General features: G+C 43.6%; 1 protein-coding gene and 1 long non-coding RNA gene across 8 annotated transcripts in view; one reads left to right on the forward strand and one right to left on the reverse strand.

Annotated features, from left to right (window-relative positions):
• Positions 1-19,018, reverse strand: part of SH3D19 (SH3 domain containing 19) — a 180,480-nt gene that overhangs the window by 129,484 nt on the left and 31,978 nt on the right. The window lies entirely within an intron of this gene.
• On the forward strand, positions 6,587-10,820 carry LOC130708240 (uncharacterized). The gene is made up of 5 exons (XR_009008356.1): positions 6,587-6,705; positions 6,826-6,864; positions 6,991-7,150; positions 8,633-8,907; positions 10,356-10,820. It is a non-coding gene; the product is annotated as an uncharacterized LOC130708240 (long non-coding RNA).

A 19,018-nucleotide genomic window follows, 5' to 3' on the forward strand; every position in this document is an offset into this window, starting at 1 on the left:
TCTTCTGAAACAGTTTAAAATCATATTGGGGGGCTTCCCTGGTGGCGCAGTGGTTGAGAATCTGCCTGCCAATGCAGGGGACACGGGTTCGAGCCCTGGTCTGGGAAGATCCCACATGCCGCGGAGCAACTAGGCCCGTGAGCCACAGCTGCTGAGCCTGCGCGTCTGGAGCCTGTGCCCCGCAACGGGAGGGGCCGTGATAGTGAAAGGCCCGCGCACCGCGATGAAGAGCGGTCCCCGCACCGCGATGAAGAGTGGCCCCCACTTGCCGTAACCAGAGAAAGCCCTCGCACGAACCGAAGACCCAACACAGCCAAAAATAAATAAATAAATAAATAAAGTAGCTATAAAAATTAAAAAAAAAAAAAAAAAAAAGCAAATGGTTGAAAAAAAAAAAAAGAATCAGCTGAAATTCAAAAAAAAAAAATCTTTCAAAAAAAAAAAATCATATTGGGATGATTTGTTAAGGTGTGACAGATGTGCCTTGTAAACCTGAAGGAGAGGGAAGGGAGGGTAGCTCTTTAACAGCTTTATTTCATCAATAATAAATTTTCTTTCAGATTTTCTGTCTTCCGGGGTCAGCTATGGTCACATACTTTCCATTTCATTAAAAAAAACTTAACAGCTTTACTGAAGCATAATTTACGTGCCATAAAAGTTACCTGTTTGAAGCGTACAATTCAATGATTTTTAGTAAATTTACAGTTGTGCAATCATTATCACAATCATTTTCAAACATTCTCATCACCCTAAAAAGATCCCTTCTGCCCATTTAGACTCAATCCCTGCGGCCATCTCCTGCCCCTCCATTTTAATAGTACAAGTCTATAACCTTAATGTTTACAAACAGATGCATCTTATTTTATATGGATTAAGTAAAAGAGTAGAGTCAAATCTTGAGTCGAATTGTATATAGTGTGACTATATTATATTAAAAAGTTCTTTACTTTTGAGAAAACAATGTGGTGCTGTGCACAAGTGGTATAATTTTCTCATCGCTCATTAAAGCTACCTGGTACTCATGGAAAAAAAGCAGTATGATTGTTCTCATTTTCCTATCTTCAGTACTGAGACTTCCAGAAACACTTATTCTTAATAGCCCCATGGGCAGCAAGCAATAGGAAGCAAATACTAAAATATGATCACCCTGCCTTTTGACACATCAGAGATTGCCATTCTTCTTTATTTCACGCTAACCTTGTTCTCTAACAATAAAATAGTTTTAAATAATTTTCATTTTCTTAATTTCTTTTTTTCCCCTAATAAGAGTCTGGCTATTTCTAAACTGGACAAAGTGTTTTACCCATAATGTTCAGGAATTTAGGGCTGAGAATTAAACCCAGCTGACTAGAAGTCCAGCCAATATATTTTTAGTTAGCATTAAGTAGAAATTTCTTTAATTAGGAAGCATTAGTGTCATCTGATTTCTGATCCTTGCTTCAAAGTTCTCCCCATACAATAGGGAACATTTAGTAAAAGATTAAACTTAATTTAACATGAAAATATTTTTACATGTTCAAACATGCATAATCCAGTCAGGAGGTATTTAGATCTAAGATTAGCAAAACTTCTTTGAGCATCAAGAATTTCTTCCAACGATAAAAGTCAACAGAAAATAGACTCTTGGAGAAGTGGAAAGAGCACTGACTTTGGAACCATAAACATGGGTTGAAATCTATCTTGGCCCTCACTCTGAAGGACTCAGGGAAAGTGAAAGGAGAGCCACGGATCTCTGCGTGCTGCTGATAAGCCTAACATTCACTGCCTTTCCACCATAATCCGCCTTCAGGACTAACTAATCTTTTCACCCAGCCTCAGATGCTTCTTCTGTGGTCCTCCCTGGCCTCGGGATCACCAAGAACTGCACCCTCTCCTTGATCTCAATGTTAAGCATCTCACCTTCCCAGAACATTAATTATCTCTCTTCCAACTCCTTATAGCAAAAATGCCAATTCCAATATTTTTCAACACTATTAGGATTTATAATCCACTGATTTTTACCTTGCTTTACTCTCTGCACAGCGCCCCCCCCCCCTCATTCCTTACTTCCCTCCTTTCCAGCTGAAGTTCCTGATATATCATTATAATCACTCCCTTCTCCCTCCCTCTTCACCACATGCTCGTCAGAAACCCTCAACCCGGTTACAGTCAACCTTCTGCCCTCTCTATGCTTCCACCCATGTTACTGAACGCTGCTTGTGAACACACAACTGTGCCAATTTCACTTCAAATTCAAGTGGATACTTTCTGTGCTCAGCAGTCATATTTCTCCGGTCCATTCATCTCCCACACTCAGTTCACTCCTTCTTAAGTCCTCAACACTTCCCTTCCCATCCTCAGCAGATGATGTCTTTCCTAGTTCACTGAGGAAATGAAAGCCATCAGCAGACGACATCTCCCACCAGAGGGCATCTGTGCCCATATGCTTGCTTGTGCTCTTGCAGGAAAGACCAGTCTGTGCTCCAGTCTAAGCATCCTCACCCCCAACTAGTGAGTTAGGCTCAGTCCTCTCCTGTCTGTCAAAGACACCACTTCAGTAATTCTCTCACTTTCTCTCCTGCATCATCAATTTCCCCCTCTTTGCTGGATAATTCCATCAGCACACAAACATGATGTCATTTCCCTCATCTTAAAACAAAACAAGAACTAAAAACTCTGCACCACCCAGGTTCTTCTGCCAGCTGTGTCTCTACTTCCTTTAATAGCAAACCTACTCTTAAAAATTGCCTATATTTGCTGTCTCCAATTACTCTCCTCTTTCTCTTGAATCCATTTCACGATACCAAATCCAATGGTCGGTTCTTCATTGTTTGCAGCATTTGGCAGCCAATCACTTCTTCCTTCTTGAAACACTTTCTCTACATACTTGGCTTCCAGAATACTTCTGTCAGTTCTCTGCCTTCCTCTCTGCTTTCCTCTCAGTCTCTTATTGGTTCCTTCTTATCTCATCCCAACTTTGGTGTGATCAGGCCTTAAAACTCACAGAGGGTTTTATTTATGTTCACTCCCTAGGTGACCTAGGTGACCTAGGGAGTGTTCACTCCCTAGGTGACCTTATCTCATCTCTTGGCTTTAAATACTATGACATGCTGACAGCACCCTGATCTAGCCCTTCAGTTTGTGGAATCTCCTCATTCCAGATTGGTATATTCAACTGCCTAGTGGACAGCTCCAGTTGGACATCTATCAAGCATCTTTTTTTAAAAAAAAAAAACTTTACTTGTTTATTTTTGGCTGTGTTGGGATCTTGGGATCTCCGTTGCGGCGTGCGGGACCTTTCGTTGCGGCGTGCAGGCTCTTCCTTGAGGTGTGTGGGCTTCTCCCTAGTTGTGGCGGGTGGGCTCCAGAGCACATGGGCTCTGTAGTTTGTGGCACGTGGGCTCTCTAGTTGAGGCGTGTGGGCTCAGTAGTTGCGGTGCACGGGCTTAGTTGCCCCGTGGCATGTGCGATCTTAGTTCCCCGACCAGGGATCGAACCCGCGTCCCCTGCACTGGAAGGCGGATTCTTAACCACTGGACCACCAGGGAAGTCCCTATCAGGCATCTTAAACTTAACATGCCTATGAATGAACTTCTTGTCTATCCCTCAACAACCTCCTCCTCCTACAGTGCATCCCATCTCAGTAAATGGATAGCCTACACTTCCGGGGGCTCAGGCCAAAAACCTTGGAGTCATTATTGACTCCTACCCACAAATCCATCAGCAGGTCCCATTCGCTCTGCCTTCAAAATGCAACCAGAATCTGCCACTTCTTACCATTTCTGTCTCAATGGCCCTGGTCCAAAGCCACCATCACCTCCTGCCCAAATGACTGCAATAGTTTTCTGACTGGTCTCCCTGTTTCTACCCACGACCATTCTCAATCCAGTAGCCGATGGGATCCATTTAAAACTTTAAGTCAGGTCAAAATGTTGCCATTCTATTTAGAATAGAAACCAAAGGCCTCACAGGAGCCTATGAGGGCCCACGTGGTCTGGCCTTGTTCCCTGTCTGACCTCATTTCCTATCACTGGAGCCCCTGGCCCACTCTGCTCTAGCTTCAGTGTTTCTCAAATATCCCAAACACACCCCTGCTCAGGAACCTTGTAAGTTATGCTCTGTGCTTCAACCCCTTTATCCCAGATAACCCCTTGGCTCACTGCCTCTCTTTCCTCAAATTCCTGCTCAGAAATCACCTCAGCAGTGCCTCCCTTGACTGCTCTATTTAAAAGTGATGCCCACCCCAGCATCCCTGTCCTGTTTTACTTTTCTCCAAAGAACCTGCCATGACCTGACCTAAAATTAGAATATAAACTCCATGATGCCGGGCTTTTTCTATGTTGTCACCCCACTATTCTAGAACAGCACCTGGCATGGGCACTGAGAATCTGACTGCTACATAAATGAGTGTTGACCCTGGACCTGGGAGGCTGCCAGAGCATGGAGGCAGATTTCTAGACAACAAATCAGGAGATTTAGATTTAAATCTGATTACTAGTCTAGGAAATAGAAGCGACGCCCAGCTTTGCTAGTGAACAGTATGATACAAGTCGTTGTCATTTAACCTCCAAGATCCTCAGTTTCCTCACTTATAAAACAGAAATGAAAACATGTGTCTCTCACGGAGTCAATGTGTGGATGAAAATGTTACGCAAACGTAAAATACTGTCAAGCTTCTGTAACTGATCATGTTAAGCTGTTTAGAATCAATTTAATATTTGTAGACACCAGTTCATTCTTTTTGTAAACCAAAAAAAAAAAACTTGAATTATAACAAAGATTTTAAACAGTCCTTCCTGCTCTAGAATTTTTAATTGTCTACACTATTAATTATACACATTAGTATCTTAATACTGGTATCTAACTTCTAGCCTCATGGCTATAATCATTTTTGTTTTCTATTCTGAGACGTTATCTATTCTCTTCTAAATAGGGACAGAAGAGACTTGGTATCTTGAGGTCTTTGGTACTTTCATTTGGCTCTGGAACTGTCCTTCCTACAGCTGACAACCAGGCAAAGCTGAGGTGGGATATCATAGAGGCAGCAATAAGAGCCAGCTTCTTTAGGAAATAAAACATCAGTAAAATGTCAAGACAGTCCAAAGGGTATCTAGAGAATGTGGACCCCACCAAAGCACAGCTGGCAAGAGTGGCATCTGAAAGCGGCAAGAGGCATCTTCTCTAAATTCTACTTTTATTTCAAGTTACATAAAGAGAAATATCAATACTTCTTTTAAGTTAGTTTAGTTCTTCACAGAAATGACTTAATCGTGATTCAAAATGATGGCATCGCCATTCAGTGAGAGATAATATAAAAAACAAGAAATGTTTGTTAGTCACCTATAAATGTGCTTTTTATACTATTGTAACAAACTCATTGAATTAATTGCCAAGGGGGAAAAAGTTATCTCCTGACTAAAGAATATGGTTCCTATTATCAGATGATGTGAGCTATGTAGTTCATCTTTTTTTTTTCCCCACACCTTGATCTTGAAAGCTTCAAGTTAAATAAATTCTTGATTTCAGTAACTGTAATAATCCCATTCTTTATATTTGCAAGTATAAGCTCCCCCTTACTCCCACAGGCTTTCTAATCCCGTTCATTTTATGTACCCATGATGCCCTCCTGTGCCAAGCAACAGGCATGGAACGTTAGAGTCTCAATAACTGTCTCAGCATTGCCATGTTTTTAAAAACAGCAGCAACACTTGCTCAGCACTTAGGTTCTGTGTCTCGTCTAACTTTAAAAGTTCTCAAAACCAGTCTGTGGTGGAGCCAGGAAAAGAGGCTCAACACTCTGGACCAGGACCCAGCGCTCTGCCCTCGGGTCTCAGAGCTACCCGCCCCTCCTTTTGTAATGAACAGGGTACCAATCATAAGGCAAAACCTCCAGGGTTACTTCCTTACTCCGCCTCTCTCGGACTAGACTGTCAGCTCCTGGGGGGCAGGCACCCCCATGATTCATGCCCCTTTATAGGTCCTGCTCCTTGTGCACAATAAACATCCAATAAATATTCCCTGACTTAGGGAGGCAAGGAACCAGTTACAACAGGTAGAGATTGAAGCAGCAAAGGGAAAGTGAGAAAGCAGGACACATTGGTCAGCTAACTGACCGGCTTATTTCCTCTTTTGTATCTTCTCCTGTCAGTCCCGTAGCCGTTCTCGAGGCCAAGGACTTGGGGCAGCCCTCTGCACAGCCCTTCGCGACCCAAGCTCAGGGACCTGCCCGGGACTGTCACCCTCGGCCGGGGGGCGGGGGAGAAGATGGGAGCAACTAGGGCAAGTCCCTGAGATGTGGCAGAGCGAGCCTGGGAGCCTGGTCTCGGCCCACACCGGGGTCTCTGCACTGTGTGAGCCCTGCTCCTTCCAGCGCCCTCCCCCAACGGCCCCCCCTCCCCCCACAGGCAGGAAGCCCAGGCACCCTGCTCTGCCCGGACACCAGGCGGCGCCTCGGGCCCTAGCTCCGCCCCCTGGGTCCTGCAGCTGCACCGTTCAGTATCCGGGCTGGCCAGGGTGAGGACCAAAGGACAGGAGGGGGCGAAGCCGAGGATCCAGCCAGGAGGAGAAGCGGGCCCCGTCCCTCTCCCCCCCCGCCTCCCCCCCACCCCGGGGCGGGCCTCGCCCTGGGAGCCTGAGTCCAGAAGGCAGGAAGTGCTGGCTCTGAGGACAGAAACATGGGCCCTGCGGGCTGCGTCTTCCTGCTGCCCCTTCTGCTGGGGATCTCAGGTGAACCCCTGGGGTGAGAAGAGTCCCAGGCGGGGGTTGCACAGGGCCTGGGGTGTGGGCCGCCCTCGGCAATAAGAAGCCGTCCTGGGTGTCCCCACCGTCCACCTTTTCTCTTTCTAGGCACAGATGAGGAGGAACCAAAGAATCTCGTGACGTCAAGTAAGGCGCCCTAGCCAGGGCCAGCATGGGGGGGGCGCGGGGGGATGGGGCGAAGGAGGAGGGAGGAGGGGACACCAGTGTGGGGAGGGGGCAGGCCTCCCAGGACTTTCTCCTCTTTGTCCGCAGTGTGTGGGCGGCCCGCGGTCTTACCTGGCACTGCCTCAGGCACGGAGGCCAACGTGGGGCAGTGGCCCTGGCAGGTCAGCAACCGCCAGGGCTTGTTTCACATCTGTGTGGCCACCCTCATCTGAAAGCAGTGGGTACTGACAGTGGCAAGCTGCTTCTGGTGAGTGCGGGGCCTTGCTTCGGGCAGACCCATCAGGGACGAGGGTGACTGGACCTCCTGAGCTGAGGTCAGAGAGGAGTTTACCTTGCACTGCCCAATACAGTATCTGTGCCTAAGAAGTGGGTCCAAATGTTTCCTGCCCTAGCTCTCAGCTCAATACGACTACTCTGAGACTTCGGGTTTCTTTACATCTGACAATCATCTTGACTGAAATGAGTGCCTAGAAAATGTCACACACCCCCGCCACCCCCCATCTAATTCTCTACCCAAGGAGACATTCCCCAGGGAGAGCCACTCCCTCTACTGCATGCCCACATCCTCACACCACTCTGGATGCACAGTTCTGAGCCCTCTTCACTCTCCCTAGGTGGCCTCATCTATTCCCATGGTTTAAAATGTCATAGATTTGTTAACATCCACATTTACATCACCAGCCCCACACTCTAATTCTGATGCATTTCCATTCAGATATCTCACTGGTATCTCAAAGATGATGTAATGAAAAGAGAACTACAATTCTACCACCAGCAATATCCCCAAACCTTTTCTCTCCCTTTCTTCCCATCTCATTCAACAACACAGCCAGTTGCTCAAGCCAGAAATATGAAGCCTCACTTTCCCTCACCCTTCATATTCACCGCACACACCAATTCTTCAGTTTTACTTCCACAGAATACTTTGACTCCAGCACAAATGTTCTGGCCCACTGCAATAGCAAAGTAAGTTTTGCTACCTTCATACACACAACAAAGTGATTTTTTTTAAAAGTCAGAGGCAGGATCATGTCATTCCCTCCTTCAAATCCTCCAGTCGCTGCTCATGCACCTAGAATAAAACCTATAAGCCATGAATTGCCAGGTATCTGCTCATTTCCCTAACATCATCCCATTCTACTCCAGGTATACTTCAGTTCCTAGAAACTGCCAAGCTCTTTCTTACGCTCAGCGCCTTTGCATACGCTATTCCCTCTGGAATGCTCTTCCTTATAGCTCTTCTCATGGCTGACTCCCACCTTGTGGGACTCAGTTGAAAAGTTACCTCTTCAACGAGACCTTCCCCGATCACCAATTCATAGGCTCTTCTCCCATCTTTTACTCTCTACCTCAAAATCCTGTTTTCTTCATAAAATTTATCACAATTTAAAATTTTATACCTGTTTACTTGTGTGTTCTCTCTCTCTCTCCCTCCCTCTCCTCCACCCTCTCTCTCTCTCTCTCTCTCTCTCTCTCTCACACACACACACACACACACACACACACACACACACACACACCATCCTTGAGACCAAAAGCCCTGTGAGGGCCAGATCATGTCTAAGTCTCATTTATATTTTCAGGCGATGCTCAGCACTTATTGAAGGAACATATGCTTAGGAAGAGCTAGACAAAAAATACAACCTCCAGAACTCTGGGCTCTGCTGTGACACTCCATGACAGAGTCACAAGAAACCCACGGTACTTGTTCTGCTCCTCTTCTTCTCAGGTCTAAGGACACCAGAAAATACAAGGTATTGGTGGGGTCACTTCAGGTCTCTGGTCACCAAGACTCCAAAACGATGATCATCACCGTGTCCAGGATTGTTCCGTACCCCGACTTCCAGAGAAATGCATCCAGCGCCATTGCTGTGGCAGAACTGGCCCACCTGGTTTCCTTTGGCCCCACTGTCCTGTCCATCTGCCTCCCTTCATCGGCAGTCCAGCTGAAGAACTCAACCTCCTGCTGGGTGACTGGATGGGGCAATTCTGGGGTATCCCAATGTGAGGATAAGTAGACTTTCTGAGCTGTTTCCTCCACTGACAGTCCCTCCCCCTACTCTCTATCCCACTCCTGGCACCAGATACAGTGCGCTCTCGCTCTCTGGCAATTAATCCGAGGTACTGCGGACTTCAGTTCTCCTCGACCCCCAGCTTCCCTCTGCCTCCTTCATACTTCTGCTGCTGTAATTGCTTTGCTTATTTACATCTGCTTCTGCTCTTGTTTCACACTACTACTAAGACCTTATTAAAAGTAAAAAGGACAGGGCAATGAATTTAAGGAGAGTTGTCAGTTCTCCTTCGGCACCTGGGTAGAGTGTGTGTGGGTAGGTGGGTAGGGGGAAGTAGACACAAAGATGGATCCAGGAAAGTTAAGAGTGCTCAGCAGGTCCCAAGTCAGACTAGGAGAGTAGGGCTATGTATCAATAGTCCTTTTTTTTTTTTTAATTTATTTATTTTTATTTTTGGCTGCATTGGGTCTTCATTGCTGCATGCAGGCTTTCTCTAGTTGCAGCGAGCGGGGGCTACTTTTCATTGTGGTGCACAGGCGTCTCATTGCAGTGGCTTCTCTTGTTGCAGAGAACGGGCTCTAGCCACGTGGGCTTCAGTAGTTGTGGTGCACAGGCTTAGTTGCTCCGCGGCATGTGTAATCTTCCCAGACCAGGGCTCGAACCCGTGTCTCCTGCATTGGCAGGCAGATTCTTCATGACTGTGCCACCAGGGAAGCCCTCAATAGTCTTGATTCTTCTTAATCCATTAGATCCACCTTCTTATGTTCTATGGAATATAAAAATATATTCCAAAGCCAAACAACTTAATCCTACATCTTTCATGATTTTAGGTTTTTCTGAATCAAAAGATTCTTCTGTTTTTTGTGGTACAGCAGGAGCAACTGCCATCAGTCTTGTTCAGACCCAGGGAACTCAGCCTTTAGACCATTTGCCAAACCAGAAATCAGAGTGCTGCCTGTTATGGGGGCAGAAACTTGAAATCAGAGCTATCCCTGAAAATCAAAGGCATGAAAGCTCTATCCATGGCTGAAAGTTGCTTCCTAATTTTTTAAGACAACTTTGACTCTTTTTGACCTTACAGCTATGAAACCATCTTATACACTGAAGGAGCTAAAAGTGCCCCTCAGTGATCTCCAGACATGCAATAACTGCTATAGTAAGAAAGCTCGTTGCATGGAGTCGAGCCCATCAGTGAAGCCATGATCTGCTCCAGGCTCCCAGTGGGGCAGACAATCAGTGCATAGTAAGAATCCATCCTATAGGCACCTTTCAGAGCCCTTCCATTCCCCAGTGTGCTTCCTCCATGTCTCGCAGCTTCGGGGTCCTTGTGTGAACCCAGAAGTGTCTGGATAGGCCCTAACTCCACCGCTCGTGGCTAAATTATTGGAGTCTCTCCCTTTGCCCCATGCATGGTCCAGCCATCTTTCCTCTCTCCCCCAGGGCAGTAGAGGAGATCCCCTGACGTGTAAAGTGGAGGATTTCTGGGTCCTGGCAGGAGTGGTGAGCTGGGAATCAAACTGCATCGGAACCAATGAGCCTGGAGTATTTACAAACATCAGTTTCTACAAGTCTTGGAATGAGAAGTCAGCCATCTCGCACGCTGACCTCAGGCCGGACTTCTCCGGGCTCTTCCCTGTTGTGCTTCTGCCTCTCATTTTCCCAGGGCTACCCTAACTGGCTGAGGTCAGTATGGCCAAGGTGAAGTGGCAATTAAGAATGACGGAGAAAGTGGAAATTCTAGAAGTTGAGGATTTTGAGGAGATTCTGAAGCTTCAGCAAGACAGATGCAGTTCTGCTACCTCTGGGTGCAGCCCCCAGGAGCCCAGTCTGCTTGCTGCCTTGTCTCCTGTAGGTCAACCTGGGAAGCAAGGTCCCCGGCATGAATAAAGTTTGGTTGGTTCTAACTATTACTTCTCATATTCATTTATTTATTTATTTATTTTTTAATGAAAATGGAGTCAGGGCCTGGGGAAATACAGAAGCAAAGAACTTTAGGGCTGAAAGGGATCTGGAAATCACCTGACCCAACCAATTCCTCACATTCTAAAGAAGAAGTAGCTAGGGTACAGAGAGGTTAACTAGTGTGCCCTTGGCTGAAGTCAAGATGAAAACCACCCAGTCTGGGACTAGACTGGGTTCTGAAGAAAAAGCAGGGACTCAGAAGATTAGAAGGTTTCAGTTGAAGCACGCCAGGCAAAAGGAGCCTAGGCAAGTGTATCGGCTATCTACTGCTGTATAACAAATTACCCCAAAGCATAACGGCTGAAGACAGCAAATGTTTACTATCTCTCGGTGTCTGTGGGTCAGTAATCAGGGAGGGCCTAGCCAGGTAGTTCTGGCTCAGGGTGTTTCAAGAGGCTGCTGCTGTAAATTGTAGTCACCTCCAAGCTCAACTGGAAAGGACCTGCTTCAAGCTCACTCACACGGGGCCTCTCTGCAGGGCTGCCTTGGGGCAGGGTGAGTGATACAAGATAAAGCAAGAGAGAATACCCCAAATGGAAGCTATAGTCTCTCTACGACTAATCTCAAAACTGACATCTCATTACTTCCATTGTATTCTATTCTTCAGAAGTGAGCTGTTAAGAATCACTGAGGGCGTCTCAAAGGCTGCCTTCTGTAAGTGCAATAAGGGAAGGGTCTGGATTAAGGAGCTGGGAGGCGAAAACTGACTGTGTTTAGTGGTCACAGATTAAGCAGAGGCATGGGGGCGGGTTTAAATTGAGGTTTTCGGGGAGAATGCCTTCGGAGTCTCCTGTTCACCCCACCCACTAAGAGCACTTCATGGTTGTGCTCAGAGGTGCACTGGGGTTAGGGAAGGTGTTTATTAGAGAGATATCCAACTTGCAATATCCTGCGACCAGAGAGGGGTCCAAGAACATGTCTCATATAAGACACGTATGGCTGCTTTATCCCCATCCTTTTCCTGCGCCTGTGGTATATGTATACAAAGGGTAGTTAGGAACATGGGATCTGACGCTGGCCAGCAGTGAGTTGATTTATGGATTTCATAAGATACTGATTAAAATAATACAGGATACTCTATATTACTCAACAAATAATAGTGAAAAATGATTAGAAGGAGTTTGGGCAAGATGGTGGAATGAACAGCAGCAAAATGATCATCCCTTGCTCAAATTTCATTAAATACCAATAAAATCACTGTTTGAGAATGAAAATTTTCATTAATAACTGCAAAGATAAGATAATTACATAAAAATAAGGAAATTAAATCTGGGCCATTAAAAAGTTTTCCATACATACAAAGAAAATAGTAAGAACTTTGAAAAAAATTAATTTTCCAAATGCAAAAATTATACAAAGTATAAGCAGGATTCAAAGATTGATTACAATTTATTCTCAAAGGAACACTATTCATGTTAATAAGATCTTCTCAGAATTTTTTTTAGATGACAACACTACAGAATTGGAAGCAAGGCATAATTGACACTGTGAAAATGCTTTGGCAAAAGAAGAGATAAACCTATTAAACATGTGAGATGCTAAATAAGTAAAAAATGATAAAAGAATGTGAGCGAAGAGGATGGATCTAGATACTAAAGCCAAGAAATCCAACAAAGAGATAACAGCAGGTTTTAGAATCATAAAATAGTTGGAAGGCACCTTACAAGTTCTTTGATACAACTCTCAGCTCAAGGCATGTTTGCTTGTTTCACAGACACGACGGATGATCTTACGCTTCTTAATATCATAGAACTGGAAAACTAACTATCTAACTAACTAACTAACTAACTTTTGGTAATGAAGGAAAGGGAACTATTTTCACTACATGGCACTGTCCCACCACTTGCCCACCAGAATCCTCTAAAACTGAAACTTAACAGTAAAATATACACAAAATGGGTGAGATGGAAGGAGATCGTTTTCTGTAGAAAGGATGCCCAAAATTTCAGTAAATACAGGTCTTATGTGTTTTAGGAATAAGCTAAACTTGGAGGTTTGGGTATAATCTCAAAGCAGCATACCAGGAATAAGATCATACCTGAGAATGCTTAAGTGTAATCAACAGTATTCGGCACTAAACTGAAGAAAAACCTCATTAGGAAGGGGAATGGTCAGCATGGAATCTAAGAAAGCAAAAGCCAGACAACTCTGTGTTCATCAGACCCTAGGCTGTAAAGGAAGAGAGACTCTGATGAATATAAACTTTGTATTTATTTAGAAAAACATGTTCTGTTATGGAGAAGCACTGTTTCACCCAGTTTTTGTGAAGAAGGGATATTTCCTCCTAGTGAGTGAAATGCTTGTGGAGATTTGCCACTTCCACTTGTTCTGATCCGAAGACTCTTCAAACCACCACCCACCTACTAATTTGGTTTCCCTACTCAATATCGAGAAGGTGTGCCCTGGTTGGGAAAAATGCAAATTCCAAATGATAAAAATGAATAGTCCTCATTGCAAATCAACATTCTGGTTCATATACAAGTCTCTTAAATTTTAGTGAGTCAGTCTCTTGAATTTGATCTCTTCTAGGTGCTCTGACAGGAATTTCAGAAGCTAAAAAGCTAAGGGTCCAGAGCCTAGATTGAGATGACTTCAGCCTAGTCATACTGCCTGCCAAAGTGGATTCTCTGAGGGTCATGCCATTTTATCTTACCTCTAACTATGGCAGGAACTTGTAGTTACTTATGCCTTCTATCAGTTACTATGCGGGCCACTTTAAAAATCATCTTATTTTGTCCTAACAACTCAAGAAGGTATTATTTATTCCACTTTTACAAATGAAAACACACACACAAAAACAACTGAGGATCAGAGAGGTTAAGTAACTTGCCTAAGATCACACAGCTAATATTTGATTAAACAGATTGACCCTGGACTGTCTGACTCAAAAGATTTGGCTCTTTCCACTATACCAAATTACCTCCATTCACTGTTAGAAAGCTCTAATAAAGATCTTCCTTATACAATGCCAAAATAACATCTGCCCTTTGGTTCTAGTTATTTGTACCTCTTATTATACTCCAGTCTCCATCTGTAATTATTTGAGTGCACACAGCTTTACTTCTTCTGAATAGATAAGAACAACCTTGAGAAGAGAAACTGCTGTTCTAGTCATCTTCTCGCTCTTCTAACAGCATCTATTATAGTGTCGCAAACAGAAAGTATCGAATCTTATTTTCTAAATAACAAAATGAAAGCAATAGACTGTAGAAGGCTAGCTGTCAAAACGGAAAAGAAGAATTCATTTAGTATAAGTGAATAAACATAAAAATATTTTATTTTAGTGATCAAAAGAACAGGACCAACTCTTGCCGAGGGGAACTAGTTAAAGGGCAGTAGGACTCAGGGCAAGTAGGATGGAGATCCGAGCAGGATCAGTCCCTGTGGAGAAGGGGAGTGCAGGCGAGGGAAACCGTAGACTGGACAACAAGGTGGAGAGCGAGAGGAGGAAGAGGGCTGTCCCTCAAAGGCTGTCCAGGCCTTGGCCCTGACATAACAGAGGCCAAGTATATGGACTAGTTCCAGGACACACTGGTTAGTGGAACTACAGCTGGACTGAAAGTTTCCTGTCCAAGTTCAAGAACAAAGACCAAACTGGATCTTTTAATAGAGGGCATAGGTGTCTGTTGCTGCTACACATGTGCTAGAGAAATCAATTATGCTTTTTTTTTTAATGTTTTTTTATTGTGGTAAAAGTCACATAATAGAAAATATACTATTTTAACCATATTTAACTGTACAGTTCAGTGGCACTAAGTACATTCACCTTGTTGTGCAACTCTCTCCATCATCCATCTCCTGAATTTTTCACCTTCCTAAACTGAAACTCTGTCTCCATGAAACACTAACTCCCCATTCCCCCTCCCCACCCCTGGCATCTACCAGTGTACTTTCTGACTCCATGAATTTGACTAGACTATTCTAGGTACCTCGTGTAAGTGGAATCAAACAGTGAGAAATTAGTTATTCTTTAGGAGAATTTTAGAAAGAGATTTACTCATTTTATAAAGAGATGTATTCATTTTATTCATTTTCATTTATTCATTTATTCATTATTCATTTTCAGATCAATATAATAGATAGATCTGATGGATTGAATTAGAAAAGAGACAATGGAATCCATTTGCCCTTCCTGGAACTACAGATAAAAAGCTACAAAATTTGGGGACTTCCCCGGTGGTCCAGTGGTTAAGATGCCACTGCAGGGGGTGCAGATTTGATCCCTGGCATGCAGGAACTAAGATCCCACGTGTCGCAAGCTGCGGCCAAAAAAACAAAAAAAAACAAAAAAAAACCCTACAAGACTTGCAAATCTACTGTCATCCCTGTTTTATTCTCAGGGTGTTCAAGAGAAGACTGCACCCTGAAGTGGCATCCTTACTCTACAGCAGTGGTTCTCAACCAAGGGTGATTCTGCTCCCCACCCCAACCCCAGGGGACACTTGACATTTTTGGTTGTCACCACTAGGGATGGGTGGTACTCCTGGCATCCAGCAGGTTAAGGCCAGAGATGCTGCTTAACGTCCTCCAATGCACAGGACAGCCCCCACAGGAAAGAATCATCTGGCCCCAAACGTCAACAGTGCCAAGGCTGAGAAATCCTGGTCTACAGGCACCATTCACATCAATCTAAGCCATCACCAAGACGACCTGTTTGCCCAGAATTAAGTTAGTACTTAAAACTAGGATATCAGTTCAACAAAAACAATAATAAAAACAGCAGCTACTATTTATATTTTGTGCTTAAATAGCCTAAACGCAAGCTAAGTACTTGTCCTCTATCTCATTTAATTCCTACCAAAATCTTGTGAGGTATTATTATTCCCATTTTGCTGAGATGAAAAGGTTGTAACTAGGCAACAGCCACATGGCAAGCAATAAAGCTCTTACCAACACCACCACATGGCCATTTCCCAAACCAACAGTTATTGTGTATGGTAGAGGTATTTAAAGATAACGTTAATGATAACAGGGTAATGATCTGGGAACAGAGACTCTAGGACCTCGAGACAGGCCATGAAGAGAAGGCAGAAAGCTGTAAGAGCTGTCTTCAGGAAAATCTCTAGAGTGGACATCAAGCACCTGCTCTCTCACTTCCAACTCCTTGGTACTTCCTTATCTTAGAAGAAGCAAGGGGGCATTAAAATGGCAGACCCAACACATTTCTTGATTGCTAACCCAACAATAATGAAATATTTGTAGAGGAGTAATGGAGGTAATAAAGATAAGTAAATACAGGTAAATAGATAAGGAAGTCAAAATTCAATGTTACATCTGCAAAGACACTTTTGAGATCATCAGCTGATTCCAGTGCCTTCGCGGTACAACGGGAAAACACAGGCCTTAGGGGAAAGGTGACTTGCCTAAGGTCATGCAGTCTTCCCCATAAAAATGACAGCATAGGGCTTCCCTGGTGGCGCAGTGGTTGAGAGTCTGCCTGCTAATGCAGGGGACACGGGTTCGAGCCCTGGTCTGGGAAGATCCCACATGCCATGGAGCAACTAGGCCCGTGAGCCACAACTACTGAGCCTGCGCATCTGGAGCCTGCGCTCCGCAACAAGAGAGGCCGCGATGGTGGGAGGCCCGCGCACCGCGATGAAGAGTGGCACCCGCTCGCCACAACTGGAGAAAGCCCTCGCACAGAAACGAAGACCCAACACAGCCAAAAATAAATAAATAAATAAAATAAAAACTGCCAAACTGACTTCCAAAGTGGCTATACTATAAAAAAAAAAAAAAAAAAAAAAAATGACAGCATAGCTCTGTGGGCTGAAAACCAAAGGCGATTTCTCCAATATGATAGAAGAGTTTAGCTTAGATTTAGAAAGGACTCATAGGTTCCAACTGTCTCTTTAAAAATGGACATTTTCTTACATAACTCAATATCATTATTACACCCATCAAGATTAACAATATTTCCTTCATAACATCTAATACCCAGTTAATTATCAAATTTCCTTGCTTGTATCAAAATGTCTTCTTAGAGTTGATTTGCTAAATCAGGATCCAAACAGGGGCCACACACTTATGACTCTTATGTTTCTTTTCACCTAGAGGAGTTTCCCTCCCTTTGTACCCTCATACCATTGACTTGTTATAGAAACCAGTGTTAGCTGTTTTATAAAATGTCCCACATTCTGGATGTGACTGTTAACTTCCTTGGCCTTGTAATTTAACTTACTCCTTCATCCCCTGTATTTGCTATAAGTGGAAGTAGCTTTAGAGATTCAGGTTTCATTTTTTTGACATGAAAACTTCATTGGATATTCCTTCACATTACGTCACATCAGGAGGCTCATGTCTGCCTTAACCCACTTTTCATGATGTTAAGATTGAACAGAGCATTCAAATAGTAACAGCCTGAGCTGTTTCATCTAAAACTTTCAACTACTGATAATCATCCCCTGAATCAATTATCTCATAAAGAGCTGTAAGTATTGCTTTCAAATTCTATCACTCCAACCAGTAAGAATTTATTAGCTGAAATTCTTCCCTCATCAACTAAGCCCGTTTTGTTACCCTGAACTACAGTTTGGACAGGAAAAGCAAGATAGCTATTTAATTCTTTCCTTTTACTTCCAATTTTAATAGTAAGGAGCTCATATCTTAGTTACAATAAAGTTTATTTCCAACTAAATTAGAACCAAAAATACATTTTCACAAAACATTTAAGCAAAAGGGAAAAAAGATCGTGTGAATGACCCAATTAATATGTAAAGAGTTTTCAGCGACCGCAGATTTGTCCAGGGATATAAAAAGTCCAAAGGTCTAGGACAACCACAGGACCCTCAGAGGGAAAGGAGTGTCTGGTCAAATTTTGTTCCTTTGATAAATCAACAGAAAGACCTGTTCAGACCTTTAGTAACTTTGCAAAAAAGATGATCTTTACTCCAAACATGACTCGAAGGCAAATCTCAAACTGAGGTCTGACTCTTAAAAGCTATATTTAAGTAAGTTGACTAAATAGTTAAAATTACCTGTGAATACAGTAAATTAATTGGAATACCAATTGTGATACGAATAAGGAATCTTTTCTTTGATTAAATGAACAGGACAAAATTGCAGGTTACAATATTAATTTCAGGAAAAAATTAAGGTGAAAAGTACTGAGAGGGTCATCATATGATGATAAAAAGTGCAGCTAGTGGTGGACACATAACCAGAATGAATGGATAAACCACACACACACAACACATAGGACGCATAAAACAAAAACCATTAAAAATGTATGGAGGAGATAACATAAATATAATAGTAGTAGATTTTCACCCCCACCAAGCAGTCACAAATGAAGACAACTAAATCTGAAAAAGACAGCTGTGGCAGACAGTAAACAAGGAGATGGAAGATTAATTTTTTTTGAAGTGTTCACTTCTAAAATCTGAAAAAATGTATTGAAAGAGGTAAACACCTTACTGTACTGAGATACAGCAAATGTGGCATCTACCCCACCACAACAGTCCCTGCAGCTTAGCTGGCCATATTCCTTCATCCTCATCATGTACAAGGGCACTTAACTGCAGAGACACTTAGTCCACAGCCATGTACCTAAGACCTCATTTTACCTTAATTACCTCTTTAGAGACACTGTCTCTAAGTACGATCACATTCTAAGGTACTGAGGGTTAGAACCGCAACATAAATTTGGGGTGGGGGGAGACACGTTGCAGCCCATGACAATATCTTTAAAATAATCTCTCTCTGTTTAAGCTAGTTTCATTGAGTCTCTGTTGCTTGTAACTGAATAACACTTACCCAAACAGCTATATTTTCTGGTCTTATTTTTTTTTAATTATTCATGTGTTTCTGTCAAACTTGCCCAAATTTTAAGCTGCAAGACAGCAATAACATGCTTTAACACTTCACTGAATTCTGCCTCTACAGACCTACTACCCTACAGACTATGGGTACAGAAAACAAAAAAGGCACAGAGAAGAATTCTGTAGCAGATGCTGTGCTGCACGGCCCAGACCCCTCTTCAGGACTGAAGCGTTCACTTTCCTAGCAACCAGGAGTGTCGGCTGCAGACAGTTCGAAGCCAAGTCCAATTCCAAGAACTGCTGCCAGAGCCGCCTCACCCAAGGTAATGCCCCCTCCCCTGCAGGTAACCTGCACCCAGTCATTCAGAAGTCCAAGGGCTC

The sequence above is a fragment of the Balaenoptera acutorostrata genome, chromosome 5 (assembly GCF_949987535.1).
Source record: "Balaenoptera acutorostrata chromosome 5, mBalAcu1.1, whole genome shotgun sequence".
NCBI lineage: Eukaryota > Metazoa > Chordata > Mammalia > Artiodactyla > Balaenopteridae > Balaenoptera > Balaenoptera acutorostrata.